This window comes from Euprymna scolopes, unplaced genomic scaffold (genome assembly GCF_053919585.1).
Source record: "Euprymna scolopes isolate OS-2025 unplaced genomic scaffold, ASM5391958v1 sca63, whole genome shotgun sequence".
NCBI lineage: Eukaryota > Metazoa > Mollusca > Cephalopoda > Sepiida > Sepiolidae > Euprymna > Euprymna scolopes.
Genome location: NW_027633691.1, coordinates 101,097 through 108,351, shown reverse-complemented (window position 1 = coordinate 108,351; position 7,255 = coordinate 101,097). Strand labels below are relative to the sequence as shown.

At 60.7% G+C, this 7,255-nt stretch overlaps 1 non-coding gene across 1 annotated transcript; it reads right to left on the bottom strand.

Annotated features, from left to right (window-relative positions):
- Positions 1-972: 972 nt before the first annotated feature.
- LOC145275184 (large subunit ribosomal RNA) lies at positions 973-6,715 on the bottom strand. The gene has a single exon (XR_013867078.1). It is a non-coding gene; the product is annotated as a large subunit ribosomal RNA (ribosomal RNA).
- Between the last annotated feature and the right edge of the window lie 540 nt (positions 6,716-7,255).

The window sequence follows — 7,255 nt, the reverse complement described above, 5'->3', positions numbered from 1 at the left end:
CCGCCGTTTACCGTGGTCGTCGGCGGGGGTGCCGGTCGGTGTGTTTCGGCGTGTTTCTTTCTTACTTTAGCTCGCTCCTATAAGCTAACTCAGCAGCCCTGCTAAAATCAAATTTATCATTATTTTCAATCTATCGAAAATCTTAATTATTATTATTTCCAACTATCGAAAATCTTAATAGAGTTGGGGTTTTTTTGTTTGTTTTTTTTTTTAAATTCCATTGTAACAACAGACAGCCAGCCAGCAGCATGTGGTGTCGGTAGGCGTCTGGAAGCGCTTGAGGAGGCAGAGGAGTTGGCAAGCTCGCTAAACTGCCCGCTGGTGTGGTGGTGTCGGTAGAGGCGTCTTGAATATACCCGGTCGCTCGATCGACGACGACGGCTAGGTGGCCGAGGAGGAGGACTACCTACCTACCTACCTAGCCGAATAGCCGTGGTAGTCGTCAGTCAAACTTGCTTAAGAGGCGGCAAAGTCCCGCCGTTTACCCGTGGTCGTCGTCGGGGGTGCCGGTCGGTGTGTTTCGGCGTGTTTCTTTCTTACTTTAGCTCGCTCCTATAAGCTAACTCAGCAGCCCTGCTAAAATCAATTTATCATTATTTTCAATCTATCGAAAATCTTAATAAATGAGATTTGGTTTTCATGTGAATGTTATCATCTATAAGTTTAAAACTTTGTTTATAAAAGAAATCATGTTAATGACATCGACTGCGGCCGGGTGCCGGAACCCCGTAAGCATTTTTTCACTCCAACTTATTTTAATAAACAGCCAGTCTAGATGTTAAGGAAGGAAAAAAAATTAAATTATAAAAAATAATATTCGTTCGGAACGGATCGAGGAAAAAACAAAAAAACACGCGGAGAAATAATGGTCTCTCTCCACACCGCTTCGTCTTTCCGGTACGAACCGGACTCGGACTCGGACTCGGACTCGGACTCGGACTCGGTCTCCGTCTCGGTCGTCCCTCGGTGAGGACGAAACGTTTCGGTCGAGGGCTTAGTCTCAATAGATCGCAGTGTGGTGGCTGCTCTACTAAGTACGACACCCCGAGCCTGAAGTCAAGTGGTCTACGAGCGATCCCTCGTCTCACGCTCCACAGGGGGTTCGAAACAGGACGGCGACGGCAACATCCCGCCGGTCGCGCATGTCGAGTCGGTTGGCCCGTTCGCGCACGCCGCCGCGTAAGCAGCAACGACGACAGCGACCCGACGACGGCCCGGAGACCGCCGACGAAACCACCACCGCCGCCACCACCACAAGCGACGACGACCGCTATGGCAGGCTCCAGCGGAACGGAAAGAGACGCCTTTCGTAATACCGTGACGGCACCGGTCGCGGTTCCGGCTTAGAGGCTTTCAGCCGTTATCGCGCGGAGGCAGCGTGGCACCGCCGCTCGTTCGAGCGAGCACGCGAACCGTTGCTCCGATCCCGCGGTTTCCTCTCGTACTGGACGGGATAGCCGTGGCCACGGCCGACGTAACACACGTGTCGATCGGTAGGATAAAACTAACACTGTCTCACGACGGTCTAAACCCAAGCTCACGTTCCCTGTCCGTGGGTGAACAATCCAACGCTTGGCGAATTCTGCTTTGCAAAAAGATAGGAAGAGCCGACATCGAAGGATCAAAAAGCGAAGTCGCTACGAACGCTTGGCCGCCACAAGCCAGTTATCCCTGTGGTTGCTTTTCTGACACCTCTCGGCGGAACGGAGCTCTCCGCTCGGAAAGGATCGATGGGCCACGCTTTCGCGGTCCGTATTCGTACTGAAAATCGAGATCGAGCGAGCTTTTGCCCTTTTGCTCTACGCGAGGTTTCCGTCCTCGCTGAGCTCGCCTTGGGACACCTGCGTTACCGTTTGACAGACGTACCGCCCCAGTCAAACTCCCCGCCCGGCACGGTCCCCGGCTAAGGGTCGAGCGCGGAATCCAGAATCTTGGGAGCCCGCGCCCTTGGCGCTAGCAAGAGGGCCGCGGAGCGACCCGTCCCCTTTTTCACCGGGTGAGCGAGGAAACGACGGAAGTGGCGGTATTTCAGGTTCGACGTTGCCGAACGACGCCGGCGCAGACCACGGCCGAAAGGAGGACCGACAAGGGTGAGGCGCACAAAGACGCGCAGCCGGACGGGGGGTGGAAAGACGGAAACGACCGGCGATGAGACAGCGACGGGAATGAACCCGCCGACGCCGGACACCGACCGCGACCGCTCCCCCTCCACCGCTCGACACGCGACGCCCGAACGCCGCCCCGCGGAAGACCCCGACCGCGGCGCAGCCGACGCCGACGAAGGCACGCCTCCGCCTATGCTACACCTCCCGTGTCTCCTCACAGAGTCGGACTAGAGTCAAGCTCAACAGGGTCTTCTTTCCCCGCCGATCGTTCCAAGCCCGTTCCCTTGGCTGTGGTTTCGCTAGATAGTAGGTAGGGACAGTGGGAATCTCGTTGATCCGTTCATGCGCGTCACTAATTAGATGACGAGGCATTTGGCTACCTTAAGAGAGTCATAGTTACTCCCGCCGTTTACCCGCGCTTGGTTGAATTTCTTCACTTTGACATTCAGAGCACTGGGCAGAAATCACATCGTGTCTGTAAGGGTCGACCGGCCACCACGATGCTTTGTTTTAATTAGACAGTCGGATTCCCCCGGTCCGTACCAGTTCCGAGTTGACCGTTCGCTGCCGGACGAACGCCCCCACGCCGAGAGAGACGCTGAGCAACGGGCGAAGAGGGACGGACGCTGCCGCGAAGCAGCACCCGCCTTCACCCGAAGAGGGGCTGGAAGCCGTGGCGCTCCACGAAGACCCGGGCGAGGAGCCGTTTTGCTCGCCACCCGACGCGCCGGTAGCGACGAGGCGGTACCGCAGGCGGACGAGTCCCGTGGCGACGACGCAACCTTGAACCGGCCGCGACGAGGAGTTAGAAGGACGGAGAAGAGAGGGAGCATCGCGCGGACAGCGCAGGAGCGGAGGACGCCGCGTCGGAGGTGCCGACGAAGACCGCACCGGCAAAGCGACGACGACACGTCCGCAAGGCAGCCTCACCCCTTTTCGAGGAGGACGGAGACGTTGCGACGAACGGATTGGAGCCGCCCGCCGCCACCCCGACCCCGGAGCGAAGCACCCCGCAGAAAAGCCGCTTGAACCGCCGCCGCCAGAAAGACGACCCCCGCCGACGGTCCCCCGCCGTTTTTGGTCGACGCCACACTCCTGCCGCCCGACGGCGGACTCCCACCCGTATCGCTCTCCGACCCGCAACACACGCTCGCTTGACCGCGACCGCTTGACCGGAACACGCCGCCGCACAACGGACCGCCGCGGCCCCTATGCCTTCGGCCGCAAAGCGCGAACGGAGCGAACGCTACAGCCCCGTACCGGTTCCTCGCTTCGCGCGGGCACGGCCCGACCGACCCGGTCCTCGGAGCCAATCCTTCTTCCGAAGGTACGGATCCATTTTGCCGACTTCCCTTACCTACATTGATGCCATCGACGAGAGGCTGTACACCTTGGAGACCTGCTGCGGATGGTGGGTACGGCACCGACTCGAGAGCTGCGAAAACCGGACCCGGATTTTTCCAGGGCCGCCGAAAGCGCACCGGACGCCGCCCGAGCCGCGGCGCTCTACAGGTACCTTTTCCGTATCTCCGGACGAGCCGATTCCACGGACATGGTCCTTTACGAAGAAGAGAGAACTCTTCCCCGGGGCTCCCGGCGACGTCTCCGGGCTCGCTTGCGTCACCGCGGTTTCGCCCGGGAAGCGACGGGCGCCGCCGACATCGCTGCCGACAGCGTCGCCACCCCCGGGCCCTCTCCGAGTCCGGGTTCGGGAATATTAACCCGATTCCCTTTCGACGGGAGGCCGGCCGCTTTTTTTTTGTTTGGGCTTTTGATTCGATTCGATTCGATTCGCTTTCCTTTCACCTTTCATAACGGATCCGGCGCCTTTCGGGAAGACTTTCGCCCGCGTCTTAGGACCGACTGACCCGTGCTCGACCGCCGTTGGCACGGAACCCTTCTCCACTTCGGTCTTCGAAGGTCTCGTTCGAATATTTGCTACTACCACCGAGATCTGCACCCGCGGTCGGCTCCACCCGGGCTCGCGCCCTAGGCTTCCGTGCTCGCCGCGGCGCCCTCCTACTCGTCGCGGCATCGTTTCGGCGCGAAAGTTCATCGCTCCTCGCCGCCGACGGTCCGGCATCGGTCCGTCGCTCCAGCGCCATCCATTTTCGGGGCCGGTCGATTCGGCAGGTGAGTTGTTACACACTCCTTAGCGGATTCCGACTTCCGTGGCCACCGTCCTGCTGTCTTATATCGACCGACACCCTTTCGGGGATCTCATGGGCGTCGCGTTAGGCACCTTAGCCGGACGTTTGGTTCATCCCACAGCGCCAGTTCTGCTTACCAAAAGTGGCCCACTTGGCACTCGCATTCGAGGTGACCAACCGCCCAGCGAAGCGTGCTGGCGGCGGCGGCCGGATGGGTCGGCTCCGTCGTTCGGGAGAGTCGGCCCGTTCCACCCGTTCCGAGTTCGAGAGTAGGTCGAGGCCGTGAACGGCCCCGGGGCCTCCAATCGTTCGCTTTACCGGATGGAATTGCGACGATCGAGCGCCAGCTATCCTGAGGGAAACTTCGGAGGGAACCAGCTACTAGACGGCTCGATTGGTCTTTCGCCCCTACACCCGGTTCCGACGATCGATTTGCACGTCAGAGGCGCTTCGGACTTCCACCAGAGTTTCCTCTGGCTTCATCCCGACCGGGCGTGGATCGCCATCTTTCGGGTCCCTGGTCGCTCGCTACGCCAGAAGTCGGCCGAGTCGTACTCGGAAAAAGGGGAAACCGACCCGGGGTGATGCGCCCGCGCGCAGCGCCTAAACTCGACGACAAAATAGGACTAGTTCAAGCCGCGGGATCTCACCGATGGGCGGAAGGAGGATATGGAAGCTGGCGCCCGGCAATTCCCCTTTTTGGATGATGCGCCGGTCCCCTCTCGGGGAGGAGGGAAAAACAACCGCACGTCAGCCACGAGCCTTCCCTCTCCTATCTCTCTCGGGAAGAGAGAAAAAAGGAAAAGTTGCGGGCACCGCAGCAGCGACGGCGGAAGGCCGAAAACGCCGCGCCGGCGGGATCGGGCACGGCTCGGAGGCGGGTGAGGCGAGGAGAAGACGACGGCACGAGACCGACGACACCCCCCGACGACCCCCGGACGACTTTGCCACGACACCTCTCCCGATCGACGCCCTCCTACACGCTCTCTCGCTTTCGCTTCGCCTTCGGGGCTTAGTCAGAGGTGGCCCCTACGACTCGCGAACGGCCAGGAACTCCTCGGTCCGTGTTTCAAGACGGGTCGGGGTGGGTTGCCGATGCACGTCGCTGACCCGGGGTGGCGGGCGGCTCGAGTAAAAAAGCGTCGCCGAGCGACCTCTCCGGAAACGGAAAACGGGCGCGGGCGGGGTTGCCCCCGACAAGAACCCGAAACGTCGGCGAGGTGCGTGACGGCGAGGCCGCGCCAGTCCCTATCCCGCCTCTCATCGCGCACGCGCCCGAGACGGTGGGGCGCCTAAGGAGCGACCACACAGAGTGCGTCGCCCGCACGCGACTTCCGGCGGGATCAAAACGGACCGGCTCGCCACGTGTAACGGATCGTGTCAGATTTCCTCCGTTCCCGGCAGAAAGGGGCAGTTACGTTCGCGGGCCCGACGGCCGGTGGCCCCCGACTTCACAAGGTGGGAAGACGGGGGTTTTCAGGGTGATGAAACGCCTGCCGCCTACGGAAAAAAACCCGCGTGTTCGACCTGCACGCCGGGAACGGGTCGCGACGACGGACCGGAGGGGAAGTGCGTCCGGTGCCGGCCGCGCGGAGGTCGCGCCGAAGCGCCCGCGCCATGATTACGCCGAGCGATGATGAAGGGGACGGGTGCAGCGGAGTCGCGCGCGGATGGGAGCAGGAGGAAAGAAGAAGCGGCGGCGACGGATGCGGGCGGGTTAGGGCCCGGCGGCAGCAGCGATCGAGAGGACGAGTCCCCTCCGTCGCAGCCAACCGACGCAGCCACCTACCCGACGCCGCGGTCGTCACCACGTTTCCCTTCCCGCTATCCACGCGGCCCCGTCTCCTTCGTCGGCGACGCGGGCACACAAGCTGGAACCGCGGGGACCGAGTCCCCCGCGGACACGACGAACGACGACCTGTGCCGCGACGGCCTCTCTTTCAAGAACACACATCGAGTTTGGGCTCGAGCCTAGGCAGCACCGGACTGAGTCCCCCCGCGATCGCGGTGAGCGGTCCCACCCGTTTACCCCTGGGCGGTTTCACGTTCTCTTGAACTCTCTCTCCAAAGTTCTTTTCAACTTTCCCTCACGGTACTTGTCGACTATCGGACTCGTCCCGGTATTTAGCCTTGGATGGAGCTTACCACCCGATTTGGGCTGCGTCCCCAAGCAACCCGACTCTCGGATCGAAGGCCGTCGCTCGCCGTCCGCACCGAATGGGCCTGGCACCCGCCGCGGGCGGCCCCGATCGAGGGAACTCCGAACTATGCGAGACGAAAACGAACGGCTGCCTTCGACCCATGCGCCACACGTCCCCGAAGCCTTTAACTTGCGACGGGATTCGGCGTTGGGCTTCTCCCGGTTCACTCGCCGTTACTAAGGGAATCCCGGTTGGTTTCTTTTCCTCCGCTTAGCGATATGCTTAAGTTCAGCGGGTCGTCTCGTCCGAGCCGAGGGCGGCGGTTTTTAGTAGAGTGTGGTGTTTGGAGGAGAGGAATCTCGATCGGTACCCTCCGTGTGACGACGGCTGGCCGATATAGCGCCCGTCCGACCGAAAATGAAGAAGCCAACAATTAAAAAAAAGCGTGGGTCCTACCCATCCGACGTTGCGTTGCCTACGACGCGGCCACCTTTTTACGGTGCGACGGCCGTGCTCGTCGCGCTGCTCGAGGCGTCGCTGAGAGACACCTTCATGAGGCAGAGAGCGAGACGAGCAGGCGGCGCTTACGTCGGCAGTCGGTTAGGTCGGTACTTTTTTTTTGTTTTGTTCTCCCTTCGGCTGCTTTCGGACAGACTCCTCCGCTCCTCCTCCACAGTGTTTCTTCACGCGGTCGAAAAGGGAAAAGACTCCGCGGTCTGCCAGCGGGAGACGAAGGAGGAGGCCGGAGAGGGTTTTAAAAAAAAAAAAGACATTGAAAGGAGTCAATTCTTTTTTTATTTTTCTTCCCCCTCGTCACTCGCTCCTGCGACGTCCCGGTTACCACCGTGCCGAGGACCGG